This window comes from Ranitomeya imitator, chromosome 3 (genome assembly GCF_032444005.1).
Source record: "Ranitomeya imitator isolate aRanImi1 chromosome 3, aRanImi1.pri, whole genome shotgun sequence".
NCBI classification, from domain to species: Eukaryota; Metazoa; Chordata; class Amphibia; order Anura; family Dendrobatidae; genus Ranitomeya; species Ranitomeya imitator.
The window spans coordinates 438,883,294-438,909,897 of NC_091284.1; the positions used below are offsets into that span (position 1 = coordinate 438,883,294).

The following is a 26,604-nucleotide window of genomic DNA, read 5'->3' on the forward strand; positions in this document are numbered from 1 at the left end:
TCGTACACAAGTATAGAAGCTTCTAGTTACTCTGCAGTCAGGTCTCTGATCCCCCACAATGTATCACAATGTATCACGTCTCACAGGGTCATCATGTGTCACCTCGTGTGATGTCTCCCTAATGTTACACGCACGGTCCTATCCCCCGGAGGGGCATCACGGCCAGGAAGAGGTTAAGACTATACTTTCAGGGATCATTTCTATAGTGTGTAACTTGAGAAATGTGCTCTAAAGTGTCCAAACTTCCCAACCACGAGGAGGAGCTGTAGTGATCTCTCCTGAGCGTGAAGTGAGCTCTCAGTTCTGCTTCATTGCAGGGGCTGATTGCTGGTGATGATCGTTCTCCTTCTCTGTTACAGGGAGGGCGGAGGGGGAGATCACAAGCTGAGTGGTTGGGTTATATATATTTTTTTTTAAAGTAATAAAAGTAGATTAAAGGTTTCTGTATTATTGGTTACGTTCTCTTAAGGATTGTTGATCACTAGGGTTGAGCGAAACGGGTCGAAATTGTTCAAAAGTCGCCGACTTTTGGCAAGGTCGGGTTTCATGAAACCCGACCCGACCCCAGTGGGGGGTCGGCCATGAAGTCGGCGATCTTTGGAATTCCGATCCCGATTCCCGATATGTTTAAGATATCGGGAATTGGTATCGGAATTCAGATTAAAGTGTAAAATATAGAATTAAAATAAAAATATTGCAATACTTACCCTCTGACGCGCCCTGGTACTAACCGGCAGCCTTCCTCCTTCGAATCCGCGCTTCTAGGACCTTGCCGTGACGTCGCGGTGACGTCGCGGCTTGTGATTGGCCGCGCGGCCGCCCATGTGACCGCTCGCGCGGCCAATCACAAGCCGCGACGTCACCCGCGACGTCACCGAAGGTCCTGGAAGGGCTGATTCTTAGGAAGGAAGGCTGTCGGAAGGAAGCAGGGCGCTTCCGAGGGTGAGTATATACCTAATAGGAATATACTCACCCTCGGAAGCGCCCTGCTTCCTTCCGACAGCCTTCCTTCCTAAGAATCAGCCCTTCCAGGACCTTCGGTGACGTCGCGGCTTGTGATTGGCCGCGCGAGCGGTCACATGGGCGGCCGCGCGGCCAATCACAAGCCGCGACGTCACCCGCGACGTCACCGAAGGTCCTGGAAGGCTGATTCTAAGGAAGGAAGGTTCCCGGTTAGTACCAGGGCGCGTCAGAGGGTAAGTATAAGGATATTTTTTATTTTAATTCTATATTTTACACTTAAATATGGATCCCAGGGCCTGAAGGAGAGTTTCCGCTTCTTCAGACCCTGGGAACCATGGAAACCCAATGCACTGCATTGGGTTTCGAGTTTCGGCCGACCCCGACCCCGACTTTTTTATAGGATCGGCCGATTTCACTCGACCCGACTTTTCCAAAAGTCGGGTTTCGTGAAACCCGACCCGATCCTATAAAAGTGAAGGTCGCTCAACCCTATTGATCACTAAATATCAGCTTTCTGTTTACTGTTAAAGTAGTATCTATTTCATGTTTTTTTTTTTTTTAGTATCTACTTTATTGAATATTTTTTATAGGATACATTTTACTGAATATTAGCTTTCTTTTTTATTAACTATGTTAAGGACAAGAATAATAAAATCTTTACAAAATATGATTTAAAAGTTGCCCAATAAATGGATATGTATGGAGTATTATGTCATGACTCCACCATTGCTCCGGTTTGTTGTAGAGTGTCCAATTATCTTCTGAAAAATATTTAGAATTGAGAGTCCTCAGTGGTTGATACCTTTTAATGGCTAACTGAAAAGATGGTAACAAATTGCAAGCTTTCGAGACTACACAGGTCTACTTCACCATTTACTGGCTAAGGCTACGTTCACATTAGCGTTAAGCTAATGTGCGTCGGGTTTGCGCCGGCGACGCATGCGTCATGCACCCCTATACTTAACATGGGGGACGCATGCGTTTTTTTGTTGTTGCGTTGTGCGACGCATGCGTCTTTTTTGCCGCAAGCGTCGGACCAAGAAAACGCAACAAGTTGCATTTTTCTTGCGTCCGATTTTCGGCAAAAACCGACGCACGCATCGCAAAACGCAGCGTTTTTGCGTGTGTTTTGCCGCGTTTTTGCGTGCGTTGTGCGTTGCGTCGCACAACGCTAGTGTGAACATAGCCTAACACGGTACCAAGATATATTTCTTTTCTGTATCAATCATCTTCTGGTAATATGAGAAATTATGATTGTAGTGGTTTTCGTTTTAAGGTACCTTCACACTGACCAACTTAACAATGATATCGCTAGCGATCCGTGACGTTGCAGCGTTCTGGATAGCGATATCGTTGTGTTTGACACGCAGCAGTGATCAGGCCCCTGCTGTGACATCGCTGGTCGGAGCTAGAAGGCCAGAACTTTATTTCGTCGCTGGATCTCCCGCTGACATCGCTGAATCGGCGTGTGTGACGCCGATTCAGCGATGTCTTCACTGGTAACCAGGGTAAACATCGAGTTACTAAGCGCAGGGCCACGCTTAGTAACCCGATGTTTACCCTGGTTACCAGCGTAAACGTTAAAAAAAACAAACACTACATACTTACATTCTGGTGTCTGTCCCCCGGCACTATGCTTCTCTGCACTGTGTAAGCGCTGGCCGGAAAGCAGAGCACAGCGGTGACGTCACCGCTGTGTTTTCCGGCTGGCGCTCACAGTGCAGAGAAGCACAGCGCCGGGGGACAGACACCAGAATGTAAGTATGTAGTGTTTTTTTTTTTTTTACGTTTACGCTGGTAACCAGGGTAAACATCGGGTTACTAAGCGCGGCCCTGCGCTTAGTAACCCGATGTTTACCCTGGTTACCAGGGGACTTCGCATATTTGGTCTCTGGAGAGCTGTCTGTGTGACAGCTCTCCAGCGACCACACAGCGACGCTGCAGTGATCGGGATTGTTGTCTAGATCGCTGCAGCGTCGCTAAATGTGACGGTACCTTTAGTGATATTGCACGACTCGTTAAAGAGTTCATTGTGACTTGTAGGATCGCTACTTCCAACAGGTGGCGCTATAGAGTTTAAGTCCTCTTTTTCTCAAAAGAGCAATTTGCATGTCAAAGAGAAGACATTCACTTCTGGAGCAATAGCTTATACTGCCAACACCACAGGGGCTGTGTCCTCCAAGAGGTTGGAGACACAATGGCCACCTACTATGTAGATTCTCTTTATTCTATTAAAAGAATAGAGGACTGCACACCCCGGGAACTTGTGCGACCACATTTTACAGCTAATGGTCAATTCCTTTGATGTACCGTAAGTCTTAGGCTACTTTCACACTAGCGTTAACTGCAATCCGTCACAATGCGTCGTTTTGCAGAGAAAACGCATCCTACAAAAGTGCTTGCAGGATGCGTTTTTTCCCCATAGACTTGTATTGACGACGCATTGCGACGGATTGCCACATGTCGCATCCGTTGTGCGACGGATGCTTCGTGCTTTGGCGGACCGTCGGGAGCAAAGAACGCTACATGTAACTTTTTTTGCTCCTGACGGACCGCTTTTTCCGACCGCGCATGCGCGGCCGGAACTCCGCCCCCACCTCCCCGCACCTCACAATGGGGCAGCGGATGCGCCGGAGAAATGCATCCGCTGCCTCCGTTGTGCAGTGCGTTAAACGCTAGCGTCGGAATCTCTGCCCGACGCATCGCGACGGGGAGATTCCGACGCTAGTGTGAAAGTAGCCTTAGCTGTTAGGCAGACTTCATGGCTCCATTTGAATGTTCATTGCTCTTATAGTCCTCTCCCCTCTGTACCAGTCGGTCATTGTAAATGTGTTTACTGTAAACCATATGTATAACTCTGTGTTTAACCCCTTCTCATGTACAGCACCATGGAATCAATGGTGCTATATAAATAATAATAATAATAATAATAATACATCCAACAGTAGAAAGAATGTGATTTTTTATTTTCATAGTTCAATGAAAAAACAATCTCTGAATCTGTGGAATCCATTGAAGCGTTCCAGAGTTATTACCACATAAAGTGACAGTGGTCAGAATTGTAAAAATTGGCCTGGTCATTAAGGTGCAAAAAGGCCTCAGGGCTGAAGGGGTTAATATGGAGAAAAGAGACAATTCAGTACCCTTTATAATATTAAAACCTATTTTTTTCCAACTCTGTGGATTATGTTATCTGTTCAGTCACATCTGTGACAAAATGTGATCTCCTTCTGATACAAAAATTATGTGGGAGGAGCTACAGGCTCAGGGTGTTTCCCATTGGCTGGTTGAAGTGACATATGCAGATTAGGAGTTGAGACATCTGAGATCTGGAGGATTATGGGGCCGTTATACAAGTATAGAAGGTTCTGTAGGGTCACTGTGTCAGGGGTGATGTCTCCCTAATGTTACACGCAGGGTCCTATCCCCCGGAGGGGAATCACGGCCAGGAAAAGGTTAAGACTATACTTTCAGGGATCATTTCTATAGTGTGTAACTTGAGAAATGTGCTCTAAAGTGTCCAAACTTCCCAACCACGAGGAGGAGCTGTAGTGATCTCTCCTGAGCGTGAAGTGAGCTCTCAGTTCTGCTTCATTGCAGGGGCTGATTGCTGGTGATGATCATTCTCCTTCTCTGTTACAGGGAGGGCGGAGGGGGAGATCACAAGCTGAGTGGTGGGGTTAAATTTTTATAAATGTAATAAAAGTAGATCAAAAAATTCTTGTATTATTGAATTTATTTTTAATTATTTACCTTGACAGAATATTAAATTGCTTTTTTTATTACTTAACTATCTTAAGCCCCCCAAAATAAATCTTTACAAAATATAAATGGAAAATATGTTTTACGAACAACGCCGCCAAGGCCCGTGCAGAAGGTTACCGCGGAAGTGGCACCAAGTGCACCATCTTAGAGAAATGATCGGTGACTACCCAGATAATGGTGCAGTTACGAGACTTGGGTAAGCCCACCACGAAGTCCATCCCGACCATCTCCCAGGGCCTGTCTGCCACCGGCAGGAGGTAAAGTAGCCCAGCAGACCGTTGCCAAGGAAACCGATTCTTGGCGCAGGAGACACACGCCCTAATATAGTCCCCGACGTCACGAGCCATATGCGGCCACCAGTACGTCCTCGCCAAAAGCTCAGATGTCCTCTTGGTCCCAAAATGTCCACCCATCCTGGACGAGTGAGCCCAAGAGAGAACCTCCGGTCGCAAATTTGCTGGTACAAAAGTCTTGCCCGGGGGAACGGACTCTAGCGAAACCGGAGCCACAGTTCTCAGGCTCTCAGAAGGGACAATAAGCTGAGGCTCCTCCTCCTCAGATGACACTACGGAGCGGGAGAGAGCGTCAGCACGAGTGTTGTTCTCCCCGGAGAGAAAATGGAGAGTAAAATGACACCGGGAGAAGAACAGGGACCATCTAGCCTGGTGAGAATTTAGCCGCTGGGCCGTCTGTAGAACTCCAAGTTCTTGTGGTCAGTGAACACTTGGAAGGGAAAGCGAGCTCCCTCCAAGAGGTGTCTCCACTCTGCGAAAGCTAACTTCATGGCTAGCAACTCCCTGTCCCCGATGGAATAATTCCTCTCCGCCGGTGTGAAGGTCTTGGAGAAGAAGAAGCAAGGATGCTTCCAACCTTGAGCATCCTTTTGGAAAAGGACTGCTCCAGCACCAACGGATGAGGCATCCACCTCCATGATTAATGGCTTATCTACATCGGGACGATGTAGGATGGGAGCGCTAGCGAAGTGTGACTTAATCGAGAGAAAGGCCTTGGAGACCTCCTCTGACCACAACTTGGGATTTGTTCCCTTCTTGGTGAGGGCAACCAAGGGAGCTACCAAAGTTGAGAAGTGTGGGATGAACTGGCGATAGTAATTAATGAACCCCATAAAGCGCTGCACCGCTTTAAGAGAATGGGGTTCCTGCCAGTCCATCACAGCCTGTAGCTTGGTAGGATTCATAGCCAAACCCTGGGCAGAGATGATATACCGTATTTTTCGGACTAAAAGACGCACTTTTTCCCCCCCAAAAAAGGGGGGAAAATGGGGGGTGCGTCTAATAGTCGCAATGCAGGCTTACCTAGGTGGCAGAGGTGCGGTGGCAGAGGTCCGGTGGCAGAGGTGCGGTTGCGGGGGTGTGGCGGCAGAGGAGGCGCAGTAAGCGGGGTCCCTTTCCCCGGTATGGTGATGCAGCAGGCCCGGTATGCAGCAGAGCCGGGTGAATCCTCTTGTTATCGGTGGTGGCGGCCATTTTCCGGAGGCCGCGCGTGCGCAGATGGAGCGCTCTGCTTCCCGGGGCTTCAGGAAAATGGCCGCCGCGATCTCCATCTGCGCACGCGCGGCCTCCCGCGGCCATTTTCCTGAAGCCCCGGGAGCAGAGCGCTTCATCTGCACACGCGCGGCCTCAGGAAGATGGCCGCGCCCACCGATAACAAGAGGATTCACCCGGCTCTGCTGCATACCGGGCCTGCTGCATCACCATACCGGGGAAAGGGACCCCGCTTCCTGCGCCTCCTCTGCTGCCACACCCCCGCCACCGCACCTCTGCCACCGGACCTCTGCCACCGCACCTCTGCCACCTAGGTAAGCCTGCATGGTATGCCAGGGACCCCTCTCACGCCATACCTCTCACTGCACCTCCTGATCCCAGCACCTCCTGATCCCAGCACCTCCTGATCCCAGCACCTTCTCATCCCAGCACCTCCTGATCCCAGCACCTCCTGATCCCAGCACCTCCTGATCCCAGCACCTCCTGATCCCAGCACCTCCTCATCCCAGCACCTCCTGATCCCAGCACCTCCTGATCCCAGCACCTCCTGATCCCAGCACCTTCTCATCCCAGCACCTTCTCATCCCAGCACCTTCTCATCCCAGCACCTCGTCATCCCAGCATCACCCCACCTTGCCTCCTGTGACCCTGCTCTGCCACCGCCATAAGATACTGTAAATTCGGACAATAAGACGGACCCCCATGTTATAAAAAATCTTTTTTTCTGCAATTTTCACCCCAAATTTGGGGTGCGTCTTATGGTCCGGTGCGTCTTATAGTCCGAAAAATACGGTAACCAAGGAAAGGCAAGTACTCCTGCTCAGAGACACACTTCTCCAACTTGGAGTAGAGAGAGTTTGCCCGTAAGAGGTCGAAGACTTTGCGAACATCTCTCCGATGGGGGTCAATATCTGGAGAGTAGATGAGAATATCATCCAGATAGACTACGACCGAGGTGGTGAGCATATCCCGGAAGATGTCGTTCACAAAGTCTTGGAAAACGGCTGGGCCATTACAGAGCCCGAAGGGTATCACCAGATATTCATAGTGCCCATCCCTGATGTTAAAAGCCGTCTTCCATTCGTCCCCCTCACAGATGCGAATCAGGTTGTAAGCACCGCGCAGATCTAATTTAGTGAATACCCTTGCTCCCTGTAGCCTATCAAAGAGCTCAGATATCAGGGGTAGTGGGTACTTGTTCTTAACGGTGATGGCGTTAAGACCCCTGTAGTCTATGCATGGACGTAGTTCACCACTCTTCTTCTGCACGAAGAAGAACCCAGCCCCAGCAGGTGACACTGACTTCCTAATGAATCCTCTTGCCAGATTCTCTTGGATGTACTGAGACATTGCCTCTGTCTCCGGGAGAGATAACGGATATACTCGACCCCGGGGAGGCTCTGCACCAGGCAAAAGGTCAATAAGACAGTCATAGGGGCGGTGGGGCGGAAGGGTCTCCGCAGCCCTTTTGGAGAACATGTCCGCATAGGGCCAATAGTGCTTGGGGAGAGAGGAAAGATCTGTGGGTACCTCGGTTATAGCAACCTGAATGCACTCCCTCTGACATCTACCCTCACAGGATTTACTCCATCCCAAAATTCTCCCTGAGGACCACTCTATATGAGGAGAGTGGTAGCGTAGCCATGGTATTCCCAACAGGAACTCATCAATTCCTTCAGGAATGACTAATAGAGAGATAATCTCCTGATGAGATGGAGACATAGAAAGAGTGAAAGGAATGGTTTGGTGTGTAATCTGTGAGGGTAGTGTCGACCCATTTACCAATCGAACGGTAACTGGTTTGGCGAGCATCACCAGGGGTATTGCATGTCACTGGGCGAAAGCGGATGACATAAAATTACCCTCCGCCCCAGAGTTGACGCAAAGCTCTGCCATAAGAGTGGATGGGCCTAAGGTAATTGTCCCCTTGAAGGACAACTTAGAGGTAAACATCGCCGTGTCTAATGTACCTCCTCCAACTGCCACTAGACTCTGACGTTTCCCCGACCGCTGAGGACACCTGGAGGCAAGGTGTCCTGACTGCCAGCAAGCATGACAAACCTTAAGTGCACGAGCGGACCGGGGGTTGTATCCCGCTCATGACGCCTCCATGGCCTCATGTGACTCGGACGCCCGGACCGGAGATTCCAGAGGTTTGGCGAAGGTGGGAGCCAGCCGAAACCTCTGCCTACACTGGGCTCGCTCCAACCCTTGCTCGTGAAAAGAAGGTCGATGCGAGTTGATATAGCTTTGAGCTCCTCCAGTGTGGCAGGAATCTCCCTAGTGGCCAAAGCGTCCTTCACATGGTCAGCCAGCGCCCTCCAAAATACCGGGATGAGGGTTTTATCCGATCACTCCAGCTCAGACGCTAATGTCCGGAAGTGGACGGCAAAATGGCTGACCATGGACGAACCCTGAGTCAATGCCAGTAGTTGGAGCGCCGTATCATGGGTGACTTGGGGTCCCAAAAAGACCTGTTTCAGAGTGCCCAGAAACCAAAGAACACTCTGCACCACATGATCATTGCGCTCCCACAGCGGCGTAGCCCACTCCAAAGCTCTGTCCGACAGGAGAGAGATTATGAATCCCACCTTTGCCAGCCCTGAATTCATACATACAAAACGCCTCACCAGAGGTGACGGTATTCTAGGGGCTTATTTCAGCCAACCCTGACCACATGCAGACATGACCACAAAGTAGCAAAACTCATGACGCAAATGTGAACGTAGCCTAACAGGAATAAATGATTACCAGGAGAATTTTGTGTCACCGACCCTGGCCGATCGGCCCTGACCGATGTCCCCTGACCGGCCCTGTACCTCCGTCTTATGGGCCATGCAGAGCTGCAGAGAGCAGGAAATGTGGGCGGGGGAAGGGCGGCATGTGCAGGCAGTCACCTGATCAGTGCAGGGGAATGGGCGGAGCTACAGAGGGGGCGTTGTCTCCCACTGAGTGCTTGAGTTCACTTATGCTAATTTAGTTAAGAGAGCAGATGCATTATGGGTGTGATGGTTTCCAGCTCGTACACAAGTATAGAAGCTTCTAGTTACTCAGCAGTCAGGTCTCTGATCCCCCACAATGTATCACAATGTATCACGTCTCACAGGGTCATCATGTGTCACCTCGTGTGATGTCTCCCTAATGTTACACGCACGGTCCTATCCCCCGGAGGGGCATCACGGCCAGGAAGAGGTTAAGACTATACTTTCAGGGATCATTTCTATAGTGTGTAACTTGAGAAATGTGCTCTAAAGTGTCCAAACTTCCCAACCACGAGGAGGAGCTGTAGTGATCTCTCCTGAGCGTGAAGTGAGCTCTCAGTTCTGCTTCATTGCAGGGGCTGATTGCTGGTGATGATCGTTCTCCTTCTCTGTTACAGGGAGGGCGGAGGGGGAGATCACAAGCTGAGTGGTTGGGTTATATATATTTTTTTTTAAAGTAATAAAAGTCGATTAAAGGTTTCTGTATTATTGGTTACGTTCTCTTAAGGATTGTTGATCACTAGGGTTGAGCGAAACGGGTCGAAATTGTTCAAAAGTCGCCGACTTTTGGCAAGGTCGGGTTTCATGAAACCCGACCCGACCCCAGTGGAGGGTCGGCCATGAAGTCGGCGATCTTTGGAATTCCGATCCCGATTCCCGATATGTTTAAGATATCGGGAATTGGTATCGGAATTCAGATTAAAGTGTAAAATATAGAATTAAAATAAAAATATTGCAATACTTACCCTCTGACGCGCCCTGGTACTAACCGGCAGCCTTCCTCCTTCGAATCCGCGCTTCTAGGACCTTGCCGTGACGTCACGGCTTGTGATTGGCCGCGCGGCTGCCCATGTGACCGCTCGCGCGGCCAATCACAAGCCGCGACGTCACCCGCGACGTCACCGAAGGTCCTGGAAGGGCTGATTCTTAGGAAGGAAGGCTGTCGGCTGTCGGAAGGAAGCAGGGCGCTTCCGAGGGTGAGTATATACCTAATAGGAATATACTCACCCTCGGAAGCGCCCTGCTTCCTTCCGACAGCCTTCCTTCCTAAGAATCAGCCCTTCCAGGACCTTCGGTGACGTCGCGGCTTGTGATTGGCCGCGCGAGCGGTCACATGGGCGGCCGCGCGGCCAATCACAAGCCGCGACGTCACCCGCGACGTCACCGAAGGTCCTGGAAGGCTGATTCTAAGGAAGGAAGGTTCCCGGTTAGTACCAGGGCGCGTCAGAGGGTAAGTATAAGGATATTTTTTATTTTAATTCTATATTTTACACTTAAATATGGATCCCAGGGCCTGAAGGAGAGTTTCCGCTTCTTCAGACCCTGGGAACCATGGAAACCCAATGCACTGCATTGGGTTTCGAGTTTCGGCCGACCCCGACTTTTTTATAGGATCGGCCGATTTCACTCGACCCTACTTTTCCAAAAGTCGGGTTTCGTGAAACCCGACCCGATCCTATAAAAGTGAAGGTCGCTCAACCCTATTGATCACTAAATATCAGCTTTCTGTTTACTGTTAAAGTAGTATCTATTTCATGTTTTTTTTTTTTTAGTATCTACTTTATTGAATATTTTTTATAGGATACATTTTACTGAATATTAGCTTTCTTTTTTATTAACTATGTTAAGGACAAGAATAATAAAATCTTTACAAAATATGATTTAAAAGTTGCCCAATAAATGGATATGTATGGGGTATTATGTCATGACTCCACCATTGCTCCGGTTTGTTGTAGAGTGTCCAATTATCTTCTGAAAAATATTTAGAATTGAGAGTCCTCAGTGGTTGATACCTTTTAATGGCTAACTGAAAAGATGGTAACAAATTGCAAGCTTTCGAGACTACACAGGTCTACTTCACCATTTACTGGCTAAGGCTACGTTCACATTAGCGTTAAGCTAATGTGCGTCGGGTTTGCGCCGGCGACGCATGCGTCATGCGCCCCTATACTTAACATGGGGGACGCATGCGTTTTTTTGTTGTTGCGTTGTGCGACGCATGCGTCTTTTTTGCCGCAAGCGTCGGACCAAGAAAACGCAACAAGTTGCATTTTTCTTGCGTCCGATTTTCGGCAAAAACCGACGCACGCATCGCAAAACGCAGCGTTTTTGCGTGTGTTTTGCCGCGTTTTTGCGTGCGTTGTGCGTTGCGTCGCACAACGCTAGTGTGAACATAGCCTAACACGGTACCAAGATATATTTCTTTTCTGTATCAATCATCTTCTGGTAATATGAGAAATTATGATTGTAGTGGTTTTCGTTTTAAGGTACCTTCACACTGACCAACTTAACAATGATATCGCTAGCGATCCGTGACGTTGCAGCGTTCTGGATAGCGATATCGTTGTGTTTGACACGCAGCAGTGATCAGGCCCCTGCTGTGACATCGCTGGTCGGAGCTAGAAGGCCAGAACTTTATTTCGTCGCTGGATCTCCCGCTGACATCGCTGAATCGGCGTGTGTGACGCCGATTCAGCGATGTCTTCACTGGTAACCAGGGTAAACATCGAGTTACTAAGCGCAGGGCCACGCTTAGTAACCCGATGTTTACCCTGGTTACCAGCGTAAACGTTAAAAAAAACAAACACTACATACTTACATTCTGGTGTCTGTCCCCCGGCACTATGCTTCTCTGCACTGTGTAAGCGCTGGCCGGAAAGCAGAGCACAGCGGTGACGTCACCGCTGTGTTTTCCGGCTGGCGCTCACAGTGCAGAGAAGCACAGCGCCGGGGGACAGACACCAGAATGTAAGTATGTAGTGTTTGTTTTTTTTTTACGTTTACGCTGGTAACCAGGGTAAACATCTGGTTACTGTGTGACAGCTCTCCAGCGACCACACAGCGACGCTGCAGTGATCGGGATCGTTGTCTAGATCTCCATCTGCGCACGCGCGGCCTCCCGCGGCCATTTTCCTGAAGCCCCGGGAGCAGAGCGCTTCATCTGCACACGCGCGGCCTCAGGAAGATGGCCGCGCCCACCGATAACAAGAGGATTCACCCGGCTCTGCTGCATACCGGGCCTGCTGCATCACCATACCGGGAAAAGGGACCCCGCTTCCTGCGCCTCCTCTGCTGCCACACCCCCGCCACCGCACCTCTGCCACCGGACCTCTGCCACCGCACCTCTGCCACCTAGGTAAGCCTGCATGGTACGCCAGGGACCCCTCTCACGCCATACCTCTCACTGCACCTCCTGATCCCAGCACCTCCTGATCCCAGCACCTCCTGATCCCAGCACCTTCTCATCCCAGCACCTCCTGATCCCAGCACCTCCTGATCCCAGCACCTCCTGATCCCAGCACCTCCTGATCCCAGCACCTCCTCATCCCAGCACCTCCTGATCCCAGCACCTCCTGATCCCAGCACCTCCTGATCCCAGCACCTCCTGATCCCAGCACCTTCTCATCCCAGCACCTTCTCATCCCAGCACCTTCTCATCCCAGCACCTTCTCATCCCAGCACCTCGTCATCCCAGCATCACCCCACCTTGCCTCCTGTGACCCTGCTCTGCCACCGCCATAAGATACTGTAAATTCGGACAATAAGACGGACCCCCATGTTATAAAAAATCTTTTTTTCTGCAATTTTCACCCCAAATTTGGGGTGCGTCTTATGGTCCGGTGCGTCTTATAGTCCGAAAAATACGGTAACCAAGGAAAGGCAAGTACTCCTGCTCAGAGACACACTTCTCCAACTTGGAGTAGAGAGAGTTTGACCGTAAGAGGTCGAAGACTTTGCGAACATCTCTCCGATGGGGGTCAATATCTGGAGAGTAGATGAGAATATCATCCAGATAGACTACGACCGAGGTGGTGAGCATATCCCGGAAGATGTCGTTCACAAAGTCTTGGAAAACGGCTGGGCCATTACAGAGCCCGAAGGGTATCACCAGATATTCATAGTGCCCATCCCTGATGTTAAAAGCCGTCTTCCATTCGTCCCCCCTCACAGATGCGAATCAGGTTGTAAGCACCGCGCAGATCTAATTTAGTGAATACCCTTGCTCCCTGTAGCCTATCAAAGAGCTCAGATATCAGGGGTAGTGGGTACTTGTTCTTAACGGTGATGGCGTTAAGACCCCTGTAGTCTATGCATGGACGTAGTTCACCACTCTTCTTCTGCACAAAGAAGAACCCAGCCCCAGCAGGTGACACTGACTTCCTAATGAATCCTCTTGCCAGATTCTCTTGGATGTACTGAGACATTGCCTCTGTCTCCGGGAGAGATAACGGATATACTCGACCCCGGGGAGGCTCTGCACCAGGCAAAAGGTCAATAAGACAGTCATAGGGGCGGTGGGGCGGAAGGGTCTCCGCAGCCCTTTTGGAGAACATGTCCGCATAGGGCCAATAGTGCTTGGGGAGAGAGGAAAGATCTGTGGGTACCTCGGTTATAGCAACCTGAATGCACTCCCTCTGACATCTACCCTCACAGGATTTACTCCATCCCAAAATTCTCCTTGAGGACCACTCTATATGAGGAGAGTGGTAGCGTAGCCATGGTATTCCCAACAGGAACTCATCAATTCCTTCAGGAATGACTAATAGAGAGATAATCTCCTGATGAGATGGAGACATAGAAAGAGTGAAAGGAATGGTTTGGTGTGTAATCTGTGAGGGTAGTGTCGACCCATTTACCAATCGAACGGTAACTGGTTTGGCGAGCATCACCAGGGGTATTGCATGTCACTGGGCGAAAGCGGATGACATAAAATTACCCTCCGCCCCAGAGTTGACGCAAAGCTCTGCCATAAGAGTGGATGGGCCTAAGGTAATTGTCCCCTTGAAGGACAACTTAGAGGTAAACATCGCCGTGTCTAATGTACCTCCTCCAACTGCCACTAGACTCTGACGTTTCCCCGACCGCTGAGGACACCTGGAGGCAAGGTGACCTGACTGCCAGCAAACATGACAAACCTTAAGTGCACGAGCGGACCGGGGGTTGTATCCCGCTCGTGACGCCTCCATGGCCTCATGTGACTCGGACGCCCGGACCGGAGATTCCAGAGATTTGGCGAAGGTGGGAGCCAGCCGAAACCTCTGCCTACACTGGGCTCGCTCCAACCCTTGCTCGTGAAAAGAAGGTCGATGCGAGTTGATATAGCTTTGAGCTCCTCCAGTGTGGCAGGAATCTCCCTAGTGGCCAAAGCGTCCTTCACATGGTCAGCCAGCGCCCTCCAAAATACCGGGATGAGGGTTTTATCCGATCACTCCAGCTCAGACGCTAATGTCCGGAAGTGGACGGCAAAATGGCTGACCATGGACGAACCCTGAGTCAATGCCAGTAGTTGGAGCGCCGTATCATGGGTGACTTGGGGTCCCAAAAAGACCTGTTTCAGAGTGCCCAGAAACCAAAGAACACTCTGCACCACATGATCATTGCGCTCCCACAGCGGCGTAGCCCACTCCAAAGCTCTGTCCGACAGGAGAGAGATTATGAATCCCACCTTTGCCAGCCCTGAATTCATACATACAAAACGCCTCACCAGAGGTGACGGTATTCTAGGGGCTTATTTCAGCCAACCCTGACCACATGCAGACATGACCACAAAGTAGCAAAACTCATGACGCAAATGTGAACGTAGCCTAACAGGAATAAATGATTACCAGGAGAATTTTGTGTCACCGACCCTGGCCGATCGGCCCTGACCGATGTCCCCTGACCGGCCCTGTACCTCCGTCTTATGGGCCATGCAGAGCTGCAGAGAGCAGGAAATGTGGGCGGGGGAAGGGCGGCATGTGCAGGCAGTCACCTGATCAGTGCAGGGGAATGGGCGGAGCTACAGAGGGGGCGTTGTCTCCCACTGAGTGCTTGAGTTCACTTATGCTAATTTAGTTAAGAGAGCAGATGCATTATGGGTGTGATGGTTTCCAGCTCGTACACAAGTATAGAAGCTTCTAGTTACTCTGCAGTCAGGTCTCTGATCCCCCACAATGTATCACAATGTATCACGTCTCACAGGGTCATCATGTGTCACCTCGTGTGATGTCTCCCTAATGTTACACGCACGGTCCTATCCCCCGGAGGGGCATCACGGCCAGGAAGAGGTTAAGACTATACTTTCAGGGATCATTTCTATAGTGTGTAACTTGAGAAATGTGCTCTAAAGTGTCCAAACTTCCCAACCACGAGGAGGAGCTGTAGTGATCTCTCCTGAGCGTGAAGTGAGCTCTCAGTTCTGCTTCATTGCAGGGGCTGATTGCTGGTGATGATCGTTCTCCTTCTCTGTTACAGGGAGGGCGGAGGGGGAGATCACAAGCTGAGTGGTTGGGTTATATATTTTTTTTTTTTAAAGTAATAAAAGTAGATTAAAGGTTTCTGTATTATTGGTTACGTTCTCTTAAGGATTGTTGATCACTAGGGTTGAGCGAAACGGGTCGAAATTGTTCAAAAGTCGCCGACTTTTGGCAAGGTCGGGTTTCATGAAACCTGACCCGACCCCAGTGGGGGGTCGGCCATGAAGTTGGCGATCTTTGGAATTCCGATCCCGATTCCCGATATGTTTAAGATATCGGGAATTGGTATCGGAATTCAGATTAAAGTGTAAAATATAGAATTAAAATAAAAATATTGCAATACTTACCCTCTGACGCGCCCTGGTACTAACCGGCAGCCTTCCTCCTTCGAATCCGCGCTTCTAGGACCTTGCCGTGACGTCGCGGTGACGTCGCGGCTTGTGATTGGCCGCGCGGCCGCCCATGTGACCGCTCGCGCGGCCAATCACAAGCCGCGACGTCACCCGCGACGTCACCGAAGGTCCTGGAAGGGCTGATTCTTAGGAAGGAAGGCTGTCGGAAGGAAGCAGGGCGCTTCCGAGGGTGAGTATATACCTAATAGGAATATACTCACCCTCGGAAGCGCCCTGCTTCCTTCCGACAGCCTTCCTTCCTAAGAATCAGCCCTTCCAGGACCTTCGGTGACGTCGCGGGTGACGTCGCGGCTTGTGATTGGCCGCGCGAGCGGTCACATGGGCGGCCGCGCGGCCAATCACAAGCCGCGACGTCACCCGCGACGTCACCGAAGGTCCTGGAAGGCTGATTCTAAGGAAGGAAGGTTCCCGGTTAGTACCAGGGCGCGTCAGAGGGTAAGTATAAGGATATTTTTTATTTTAATTCTATATTTTACACTTAAATATGGATCCCAGGGCCTGAAGGAGAGTTTCCGCTTCTTCAGACCCTGGGAACCATGGAAACCCAATGCACTGCATTGGGTTTCGAGTTTCGGCCGATCCCGACCCCGACTTTTTTATAGGATCGGCCGATTTCACTCGACCCGACTTTTCCAAAAGTCGGGTTTCGTGAAACCCGACCCGATCCTATAAAAGTGAAGGTCGCTCAACCCTATTGATCACTAAATATCAGCTTTCTGTTTACTGTTAAAGTAGTATCTATTTCATGTTTTGTTTTTTTTTAGTATCTACTTTATTGAATATTTTTTATAGGATACATTTTACTGAATATTAGCTTTCTTTTTTATTAACTATGTTAAGGACAAGAATAATAAAATCTTTACAAAATATGATTTAAAAGTTGCCCAATAAATGGATATGTATGGGGTATTATGTCATGACTCCACCATTGCTCCGGTTTGTTGTAGAGTGTCCAATTATCTTCTGAAAAATATTTAGAATTGAGAGTCCTCAGTGGTTGATACCTTTTAATGGCTAACTGACAAGATGGTAACAAATTGCAAGCTTTCGAGACTACACAGGTCTACTTCACCATTTACTGGCTAAGGCTACGTTCACATTAGCGTTAAGCTAATGTGCGTCGGGTTTGCGCCGGCGACGCATGCGTCATGCGCCCCTATACTTAACATGGGGGACGCATGCGTTTTTTTGTTGTTGCGTTGTGCGACGCATGCGTCTTTTTTGCCGCAAGCGTCGGACCAAGAAAACGCAACAAGTTGCATTTTTCTTGCGTCCGATTTTCGGCAAAAACCGACGCACGCATCGCAAAACGCAGCGTTTTTGCGTGTGTTTTGCCGCGATTTTGCGTGCGTTATGCGTTGCGTCGCACAACGCTAGTGTGAACATAGCCTAACACGGTACCAAGATATATTTCTTTTCTGTATCAATCATCTTCTGGTAATATGAGAAATTATGATTGTAGTGGTTTTCGTTTTAAGGTACCTTCACACTGACCAACTTAACAATGATATCGCTAGCGATCCGTGACGTTGCAGCGTTCTGGATAGCGATATCGTTGTGTTTGACACGCAGCAGTGATCAGGCCCCTGCTGTGACATCGCTGGTCGGAGCTAGAAGGCCAGAACTTTATTTCGTCGCTGGATCTCCCGCTGACATCGCTGAATCGGCGTGTGTGACGCCGATTCAGCGATGTCTTCACTGGTAACCAGGGTAAACATCGAGTTACTAAGCGCAGGGCCACGCTTAGTAACCCGATGTTTACCCTGGTTACTAGCGTAAACGTTAAAAAAAACAAACACTACATACTTACATTCTGGTGTCTGTCCCCCGGCACTATGCTTCTCTGCACTGTGTAAGCGCTGGCCGGAAAGCAGAGCACAGCGGTGACGTCACCGCTGTGTTTTCCGGCTGGCGCTCACAGTGCAGAGAAGCACAGCGCCGGGGGACAGACACCAGAATGTAAGTATGTAGTGTTTTTTTTTTTTTTACGTTTACGCTGGTAACCAGGGTAAACATCGGGTTACTAAGCGCGGCCCTGCGCTTAGTAACCCAATGTTTACCCTGGTTACCAGGGGACTTCGCATATTTGGTCTCTGGAGAGCTGTCTGTGTGACAGCTCTCCAGCGACCACACAGCGACGCTGCAGTGATCGGGATCGTTGTCTAGATCGCTGCAGCGTCGCTAAATGTGACGGTACCTTTAGTGATATTGCACGACTCGTTAAAGAGTTCATTGTGACTTGTAAGATCGCTACTTCCAACAGGTGGCGCTATAGAGTTTAAGTCCTCTTTTTCTCAAAAGAGCAATTTGCATGTCAAAGAGAAGACATTCACTTCTGGAGCAATAGCTTATACTGCCAACACCACAGGGGCTGTGTCCTCCAAGAGGTTGGAGACACAATGGCCACCTACTATGTAGATTCTCTTTATTCTATTAAAAGAATAGAGGACTGCACACCCCGGGAACTTGTGCGACCACATTTTACAGCTAATGGTCAATTCCTTTGATGTACCGTAAGTCTTAGGCTACTTTCACACTAGCGTTAACTGCAATCCGTCACAATGCGTCGTTTTGCAGAGAAAACGCATCCTGCAAAAGTGCTTGCAGGATGCGTTTTTTCCCCATAGACTTGTATTGACGACGCATTGCGACGGATTGCCACATGTCGCATCCGTTGTGCGACGGATGCTTCGTGCTTTGGCGGACCGTCGGGAGCAAAGAACGCTACATGTAACTTTTTTTGCTCCTGACGGACCGCTTTTTCCGACCGCGCATGCGCGGCCGGAACTCCGCCCCCACCTCCCCGCACCTCACAATGGGGCAGCGGATGCGCCGGAGAAATGCATCCGCTGCCTCCGTTGTGCAGTGCGTTAAACGCTAGCGTCGGAATCTCTGCCCGACGCATCGCGACGGGGAGATTCCGACGCTAGTGTGAAAGTAGCCTTAGCTGTTAGGCAGACTTCATGGCTCCATTTGAATGTTCATTGCTCTTATAGTCCTCTCCCCTCTGTACCAGTCGGTCATTGTAAATGTGTTTACTGTAAACCATATGTATAACTCTGTGTTTAACCCCTTCTCATGTACAGCACCATGGAATCAATGGTGCTATATAAATAATAATAATAATAATAATACATCCAACAGTAGAAAGAATGTGATTTTTTATTTTCATAGTTCAATGAAAAAACAATCTCTGAATCTGTGGAATCCATTGAAGCGTTCCAGAGTTATTACCACATAAAGTGACAGTGGTCAGAATTGTAAAAATTGGCCTGGTCATTAAGGTGCAAAAAGGCCTCAGGGCTGAAGGGGTTAATATGGAGAAAAGAGACGATTCAGTACCCTTTATAATATTAAAACCTATTTTTTTCCAACTCTGTGGATTATGTTATCTGTTCAGTCACATCTGTGACAAAATGTGATCTCCTTCTGATACAAAAATTATGTGGGAGGAGCTACAGGCTCAGGGTGTTTCCCATTGGCTGGTTGAAGTGACATATGCAGATTAGGAGTTGAGACATCTGAGATCTGGAGGATTATGGGGCCGTTATACAAGTATAGAAGGTTCTGTAGGGTCACTGTGTCAGGGGTGATGTCTCCCTAATGTTACACGCAGGGTCCTATCCCCCGGAGGGGAATCACGGCCAGGAAAAGGTTAAGACTATACTTTCAGGGATCATTTCTATAGTGTGTAACTTGAGAAATGTGCTCTAAAGTGTCCAAACTTCCCAACCACGAGGAGGAGCTGTAGTGATCTCTCCTGAGCGTGAAGTGAGCTCTCAGTTCTGCTTCATTGCAGGGGCTGATTGCTGGTGATGATCATTCTCCTTCTCTGTTACAGGGAGGGCGGAGGGGGAGATCACAAGCTGAGTGGTGGGGTTAAATTTTTATAAATGTAATAAAAGTAGATCAAAAAATTCTTGTATTATTGAATTTATTTTTAATTATTTAACTTAACAGAATATTAAATTGCTTTTTTTATTACTTAACTATCTTAAGCCCCCCAAAATAAATCTTTACAAAATATAAATGGAAAATATGTTTTACGAACAACGCCGCCAAGGCCCGTGCAGAAGGTTACCGCGGAAGTGGCACCAAGTGCACCATCTTAGAGAAATGATCGGTGACTACCCAGATAATGGTGCAGTTACGAGACTTGGGTAAGCCCACCACGAAGTCCATCCCGACCATCTCCCAGGGCCTGTCTGCCACCGGCAGGAGGTAAAGTAGCCCAGCAGGCCGTTGCCAAGGAAACCGATTCTTGGCGCAGGAGACACACGCCCTAATATAGTCCCCGACGTCACGAGCCATATGCGGCCACCAGTACGTCCTCGCCAAAAGCTCAGATGTCCTCTTGGTCCCAAAATGTCCACCCATCCTGGACGAGTGAGCCCAAGAGAGAACCTCCGGTCGCAAATTTGCTGGTACAAAAGTCTTGCCCGGGGGAACAGACTCTAGCGAAACCGGAGCCACAGTTCTCAGGCTCTCAGAAGGGACAATAAGCTGAGGCTCCTCCTCCTCAGATGACACTACGGAGCGGGAGAGAGCGTCAGCACGAGTGTTGTTCTCCCCGGAGAGAAAATGGAGAGTAAAATGACACCGGGAGAAGAACAGGGACCATCTAGCCTGGTGAGAATTTAGCCGCTGGGCCGTCTGTAGAACTCCAAGTTCTTGTGGTCAGTGAACACTTGGAAGGGAAAGCGAGCTCCCTCCAAGAGGTGTCTCCACTCTGCGAAAGCCAACTTCATGGCTAGCAACTCCCTGTCCCCGATGGAATAATTCCTCTCCGCCGGTGTGAAGGTCTTGGAGAAGAAGAAGCAAGGATGCTTCCAACCTTGAGCATCCTTTTGGAAAAGGACTGCTCCAGCACCAACGGATGAGGCATCCACCTCCATGATTAATGGCTTATCTACATCGGGACGATGTAGGATGGGAGCGCTAGCGAAGTGTGACTTAATCGAGAGAAAGGCCTTGGAGACCTCCTCTGACCACAACTTGGGATTTGCTCCCTTCTTGGTGAGGGCAACCAAGGGAGCTACCAAAGTTGAGAAGTGTGGGATGAACTGGCGATAGTAATTAATGAACCCCATAAAGCGCTGCACCGCTTTAAGAGAATGGGGTTCCTGCCAGTCCATCACAGCCTGTAGCTTGGTAGGATTCATAGCCAAACCCTGGGCAGAGATGATATACCGTATTTTTCGGACTAAAAGACGCACTTTTTCCCCCCCAAAAAAGGGGGGAAAATGGGGGGTGCGTCTAATAGTTGCAATGCAGGCTTACCTAGGTGGCAGAGGTGCGGTGGCAGAGGTCCGGTGGCAGAGGTGCGGTTGCGGGGGTGTGGCGGCAGAGGAGGCGCAGTAAGCGGGGTCCCTTTCCCCGGTATGGTGATGCAGCAGGCCCGGTATGCAGCAGAGCCGGGTGAATCCTCTTGTTATCGGTGGTGGCGGCCATTTTCCGGAGGCCGCGCGTGCGCAGATGGAGCGCTCTGCTTCCCGGGGCTTCAGGAAAATGGCCGCCGCGATCTCCATCTGCGCACGCGCGGCCTTCCGCGGCCATTTTCCTGAAGCCCCGGGAGCAGAGCGCTTCATCTGCACACGCGCGGCCTCAGGAAGATGGCCGCGCCCACCGATAACAAGAGGATTCACCCGGCTCTGCTGCATACCGGGCCTGCTGCATCACCATACCGGGGAAAGGGACCCCGCTTCCTGCGCCTCCTCTGCTGCCACACCCCCGCCACCGCACCTCTGCCACCGGACCTCTGCCACCGCACCTCTGCCACCTAGGTAAGCCTGCATGGTACGCCAGGGACCCCTCTCACGCCATACCTCTCACTGCACCTCCTGATCCCAGCACCTCCTGATCCCAGCACCTCCTGATCCCAGCACCTTCTCATCCCAGCACCTCCTGATCCCAGCACCTCCTGATCCCAGCACCTCCTGATCCCAGCACCTCCTCATCCCAGCACCTCCTGATCCCAGCACCTCCTGATCCCAGCACCTCCTGATCCCAGCACCTCCTGATCCCAGCACCTCCTGATCCCAGCACCTTCTCATCCCAGCACCTTCTCATCCCAGCACCTTCTCATCCCAGCACCTCCTCATCCCAGCATCACCCCACCTTGCCTCCTGTGACCCTGCTCTGCCACCGCCATAAGATACTGTAAATTCGGACAATAAGACGGACCCCCATGTTATAAAAAATCTTTTTTTCTGCAATTTTCACCCCAAATTTGGGGTGCGTCTTATGGTCCGGTGCGTCTTATAGTCCGAAAAATACGGTAACCAAGGAAAGGCAAGGACTCCTGCTCAGAGACACACTTCTCCAACTTGGAGTAGAGAGAGTTTGCCCGTAAGAGGTCGAAGACTTTGCGAACATCTCTCCGATGGGGGTCAATATCTGGAGAGTAGATGAGAATATCATCCAGATAGACTACGACCGAGGTGGTGAGCATATCCCGGAAGATGTCGTTCACAAAGTCTTGGAAAACGGCTGGGCCATTACAGAGCCCGAAGGGTATCACCAGATATTCATAGTGCCCATCCCTGATGTTAAAAGCCGTCTTCCATTCGTCCCCCTCACAGATGCGAATCAGGTTGTAAGCACCCCGCAGATCTAATTTAGTGAATACCCTTGCTCCCTGTAGCCTATCAAAGAGCTCAGATATCAGGGGTAGTGGGTACTTGTTCTTAACGGTGATGGCGTTAAGACCCCTGTAGTCTATGCATGGACGTAGTTCACCACTCTTCTTCTGCACGAAGAAGAACCCAGCCCCAGCAGGTGACACTGACTTCCTAATGAATCCTCTTGCCAGATTCTCTTGGATGTACTGAGACATTGCCTCTGTCTCCGGGAGAGATAACGGATATACTCGACCCCGGGGAGGCTCTGCACCAGGCAAAAGGTCAATAGGACAGTCATAGGGGCGGTGGGGCGGAAGGGTCTCCGCAGCCCTTTTGGAGAACATGTCCGCATAGGGCCAATAGTGCTTGGGGAGAGAGGAAAGCTCTGTGGGTACCTCGGTTATAGCAACCTGAATGCACTCCCTCTGACATCTACCCTCACAGGATTTACTCCATCCCAAAATTCTCCCTGAGGACCACTCTATATGAGGAGAGTGGTAGAGTAGCCATGGTATTCCCAACAGGAACTCATCAATTCCTTCAGGAATGACTAATAGAGAGATAATCTCCTGATGAGATGGAGACATAGAAAGAGTGAAAGGAATGGTTTGGTGTGTAATCTGTGAGGGTAGTGTCGACCCATTTACCAATCGAACGGTAACTGGTTTGGCGAGCATCACCAGGGGTATTGCGTGTCGCTGGGCGAAAGCGGATGACATAAAATTACCCTCCGTCCCAGAGTTGACGCAAAGCTCTGCCATAAGAGTGGATGGGCCTAAGGTAATTGTCCCCTTGAAGGACAACTTAGAGGTAAACATCGCCGTGTCTAATGTACCTCCTCCAACTGCCACTAGACTCTGACGTTTCCCCGACCGCTGAGGACACCTGGAGGCAAGGTGTCCTGACTGCCAGCAAACATGACAAACCTTAAGTGCACGAGCGGACCGGGACTTGTATCCCGCTCGTGACGCCTCCATGGCCTCATGTGACTCGGACGCCCGGACCGGAGATTCCAAAGGTTTGGCGAAGGTGGGAGCCAGCCGAAACCTCTGCCTACACTGGGCTCGCTCCAACCTTTGCTCGTGAAAAGAAGGTCGATGCGAGTTGATATAGCTTTGAGCTCCTCCAGTGTGGCAGGAATCTCCCTAGTGGCCAAAGCGTCCTTCACATGGTCAGCCAGCGCCCTCCAAAATACCGGGATGAGGGTTTTATCCGATCACTCCAGCTCAGACGCTAATGTCCGGAAGTGGACGGCAAAATGGCTGACCATGAACGAACCCTGAGTCAATGCCAGTAGTTGGAGCGCCGTATCATGGGTGACTTGGGGTCCCAAAAAGACCTGTTTCAGAGTGCCCAGAAACCGAGGAACACTCTGCACCACATGATCATTGCGCTCCCACAGCGGCGTAGCCCACTCCAAAGCTCTGTCCGACAGGAGAGAGATTATGAATCCCACCTTTGCCAGCCCTGAATTCATACATACAAAACGCCTCACCAGAGGTGACGGTATTCTAGGGGCTTATTTCAGCCAACCCTGACCACATGCAGACATGACCACAAAGTAGCAAAACTCATGACGCAAATGTGAACGTAGCCTAACAGGAATAAATGATTACCAGGAGAATCTTGTGTCACCGACCCTGACCGATGTCCCCTGACCGGCCCTGTACCTCCGTCCTATGGGCCATGCAGAGCTGCAGAGAGCAGGAAATGTGGGCGGGGGAAGGGCGGCATGTGCAGGCAGTCACCTGATCAGTGCAGGGGAATGGGCGGAGCTACAGAGGGGGCGTTGTCTCCCACTGAGTGCTTGAGTTCACTTATGCTAATTTAGTTAAGAGAGCAGATGCATTATGGGTGTGATGGTTTCCAGCTCGTACACAAGTATAGAAGCTTCTAGTTACTCTGCAGTCAGGTCTCTGATCCCCCACAATGTATCACAATGTATCACGTCTCACAGGGTCATCATGTGTCACCTCGTGTGATGTCTCCCTAATGTTACACGCACGGTCCTATCCCCCGGAGGGGCATCACGGCCAGGACGAGGTTAAGACTATACTTTCAGGGATCATTTCTATAGTGTGTAACTTGAGAAATGTGCTCTAAAGTGTCCAAACTTCCCAACCACGAGGAGGAGCTGTAGTGATCTCTCCTGAGCGTGAAGTGAGCTCTCAGTTCTGCTTCATTGCAGGGGCTGATTGCTGGTGATGATCGTTCTCCTTCTCTGTTACAGGGAGGGCGGAGGGGGAGATCACAAGCTGAGTGGTTGGGTTATATATATATTTTTTTTTAAAGTAATAAAAGTAGATTAAAGGTTTCTGTATTATTGGTTACGTTCTCTTAAGGATTGTTGATCACTAGGGTTGAGCGAAACGGGTCGAAATTGTTCAAAAGTCGCCGATTTTTGGCAAGGTCGGGTTTCATGAAACCCGACCCGACCCCAGTGGGGGGTCGGCCATGAAGTCGGCGATCTTTGGAATTCCGATCCCGATTCCCGATATGTTTAAGATATCGGGAATTGGTATCGGAATTCAGATTAAAGTGTAAAATATAGAATTAAAATAAAAATATTGCAATACTTACCCTCTGACGCGCCCTGGTACTAACCGGCAGCCTTCCTCCTTCGAATCCGCGCTTCTAGGACCTTGCCGTGACGTCGCGGTGACGTCGCGGCTTGTGATTGGCCGCGCGGCCGCCCATGTGACCGCTCGCGCGGCCAATCACAAGCCGCGACGTCACCCGCGACGTCACCGAAGGTCCTGGAAGGGCTGATTCTTAGGAAGGAAGGCTGTCGGAAGGAAGCAGGGCGCTTCCGAGGGTGAGTATATACCTAATAGGAATATACTCACCCTCGGAAGCGCCCTGCTTCCTTCCGACAGCCTTCCTTCCTAAGAATCAGCCCTTCCAGGACCTTCGGTGACGTCGCGGGTGACGTCGCGGCTTGTGATTGGCCGCGCGAGCGGTCACATGGGCGGCCGCGCGGCCAATCACAAGCCGCGACGTCACCCGCGACGTCACCGAAGGTCCTGGAAGGCTGATTCTAAGGAAGGAAGGTTCCCGGTTAGTACCAGGGCGCGTCAGAGGGTAAGTATAAGGATATTTTTTATTTTAATTCTATATTTTACACTTAAATATGGATCCCAGGGCCTGAAGGAGAGTTTCCGCTTCTTCAGACCCTGGGAACCATGGAAACCCAATGCACTGCATTGGGTTTCGAGTTTCGGCCGACCCCGACTTTTTTATAGGATCGGCCGATTTCACTCGACCCGACTTTTCCAAAAGTCGGGTTTCGTGAAACCCGACCCGATCCTATAAAAGTGAAGGTCGCTCAACCCTATTGATCACTAAATATCAGCTTTCTGTTTACTGTTAAAGTAGTATCTATTTCATGTTTTTTTTTTTTTAGTATCTACTTTATTGAATATTTTTTATAGGATACATTTTACTGAATATTAGCTTTCTTTTTTATTAACTATGTTAAGGACAAGAATAATAAAATCTTTACAAAATATGATTTAAAAGTTGCCCAATAAATGGATATGTATGGGGTATTATGTCATGACTCCACCATTGCTCCGGTTTGTTGTAGAGTGTCCAATTATCTTCTGAAAAATATTTAGAATTGAGAGTCCTCAGTGGTTGATACCTTTTAATGGCTAACTGAAAAGATGGTAACAAATTGCAAGCTTTCGAGACTACACAGGTCTACTTCACCATTTACTGGCTAAGGCTACGTTCACATTAGCGTTAAGCTAATGTGCGTCGGGTTTGCGCCGGCGACGCATGCGTCATGCGCCCCTATACTTAACATGGGGGACGCATGCGTTTTTTTGTTGTTGCGTTGTGCGACGCATGCGTCTTTTTTGCCGCAAGCGTCGGACCAAGAAAACGCAACAAGTTGCATTTTTCTTGCGTCCGATTTTCGGCAAAAACCGACGCACGCATCGCAAAACGCAGCGTTTTTGCGTGTGTTTTGCCGCGTTTTTGCGTGCGTTGTGCGTTGCGTCGCACAACGCTAGTGTGAACATAGCCTAACACGGTACCAAGATATATTTCTTTTCTGTATCAATCATCTTCTGGTAATATGAGAAATTATGATTGTAGTGGTTTTCGTTTTAAGGTAC

At 49.9% G+C, this 26,604-nt stretch overlaps 1 protein-coding gene and 6 non-coding genes across 7 annotated transcripts in view; 6 read left to right on the plus strand and 1 right to left on the minus strand.

Annotated features, from left to right (window-relative positions):
- The window catches only part of LOC138671655 (uncharacterized), an 88,565-nt gene that overhangs the window by 45,378 nt on the left and 16,583 nt on the right, over window positions 1–26,604 (minus strand). The gene's annotated exons all lie outside the window — the stretch shown is intronic.
- Window positions 176–393, plus strand: LOC138673325 (small nucleolar RNA U3). The gene has a single exon (XR_011319962.1). It is a non-coding gene; the product is annotated as a small nucleolar RNA U3 (small nucleolar RNA).
- Window positions 4,422–4,639, plus strand: LOC138673344 (small nucleolar RNA U3). Its single transcript, XR_011319981.1, has one exon. It is a non-coding gene; the product is annotated as a small nucleolar RNA U3 (small nucleolar RNA).
- Window positions 9,429–9,646, plus strand: LOC138673326 (small nucleolar RNA U3). The gene has a single exon (XR_011319963.1). It is a non-coding gene; the product is annotated as a small nucleolar RNA U3 (small nucleolar RNA).
- On the plus strand, window positions 15,265–15,482 carry LOC138673327 (small nucleolar RNA U3). The gene has a single exon (XR_011319964.1). It is a non-coding gene; the product is annotated as a small nucleolar RNA U3 (small nucleolar RNA).
- Window positions 19,521–19,738, plus strand: LOC138673345 (small nucleolar RNA U3). Its single transcript, XR_011319982.1, has one exon. It is a non-coding gene; the product is annotated as a small nucleolar RNA U3 (small nucleolar RNA).
- On the plus strand, window positions 24,530–24,747 carry LOC138673328 (small nucleolar RNA U3). The gene has a single exon (XR_011319965.1). It is a non-coding gene; the product is annotated as a small nucleolar RNA U3 (small nucleolar RNA).